The following is a 1504-nucleotide window of genomic DNA, read 5'->3' as shown; positions in this document are numbered from 1 at the left end:
TTTTTTCCTTCTACTATACCATTTTAAGTTCTGACCTCAGGCCTCCATTTGGGCCGATGGCCTCTTGGAGGCTTAAAGTTTTCTGTACCTTGTGATGAATGTTAATAGGTGTTTTTATTATACAAAGCTGAATGTCATTTCTTGTTTGTAGCTTTCTGTCACTCATTCCATCTTCCTTCAGACTTCACCGTTTCTCTAAAGTCAGAAAACATTCCGTTTTGGTCTTTTTCAAAAAGGTCCCAAATGCTGCACTCTACACATGAAGGCCCTCTCACACAGACGTGACGTCCTGCCAGAAAGAGAATGAATGACAGAAAAAAAGAGACAGACAAACTCTAGGAACAATGCTGATTCCTTCCACGCAGCAGTATTGGGGGTGGTTGGGGGGAGGGATGTTTCGGATTTTCCTTTTTTTTCCTTTTTGCAGCAACCATCATTCTTAATAAATGCCACCACATTCTACCAGCACAAGGAAACATAGGTAGCACCGAAAAAAAAAAAAAGCTCATACTAATTAGACTGATGGTATGGCCGTGGAAGGCTCTCCCTCGTGGAACCCATTTGTCATGGGCCTTCGGAGCTCTGTGATAATGAGTGTGGGTTGGTTTTGTTTGCAAATTGGCCAAAAACCTGGTCCTGGTGGCAGCAGCGCCGAGTTTATACATTAGTTCAGACCTGCTTGGTGGCATTAAACTGTTTGCATGCAAAATCCATTTCAGATTGAACTTCTTAAGAGAGTTAATGAGGACTGAGTTCAGCAAATGCTAAAGTGTTCATTTCAAATATGCAAATTTGGTACTGCAGTTTGTTATGCAATATTATATCGCCAACCCAGTATCAGAAACTCATAGAAGGTACCATGTAGGTCCTGGGCTTTGGGAGTTCCCACACATGGTATGCAGAATGTGATGGTTACAGGTCAGTACAACCTCAGTCCTTAGAACCCCTCTACACTTCCACTCTGCACCCACTTTTCCTGTCATTTATTTATCTAGCACTGTAGCTTTTTTTTAGTTCGAGAGCCTTTCAAAGCTTAATTTATATTCTTTGTACCTTTTTTTTCTAAAATTACCAAAGATATTACACAAAGGTAAATTATGTTCTCTATTTTATGCTTTATCTGATGAAGCCAAATATCCTCTTATTGTTGATCAAAGGAGGCAAAAGAATTTAGAGGCAAATGACAAGCGATAGGCTATTGCAACCTGAGAAAGAGAACTGCTCCTTCATCATAGAGTAAATTTAGAAGACCAAGTAGAAATGGAACCAAAGTTGTTACTTTTTACTAGTAGTTATTTTTCTTTTTTCTTTTTGTGTACCTCTACAGAGACCAAAACTCATTTCTCTTAAAGAGATTTTATGGGGCTACTGCAGATAAAAATAGGACACAATATTAAAGGAGCTACAGAAGGAAGGGAGTCCCATCTCAGAAAAAATGAATGTATGCCACTGCAATTAGCGTATCCAATAAAGGAGACAGTTTAGAGTCAGAACAGAAAAGCTT

The sequence above is a fragment of the Cebus imitator genome, unplaced genomic scaffold (assembly GCF_001604975.1).
Source record: "Cebus imitator isolate Cc_AM_T3 unplaced genomic scaffold, Cebus_imitator-1.0 Scaffold147, whole genome shotgun sequence".
Lineage (NCBI taxonomy): Eukaryota > Metazoa > Chordata > Mammalia > Primates > Cebidae > Cebus > Cebus imitator.
This window is presented reverse-complemented; position numbering follows the sequence as displayed.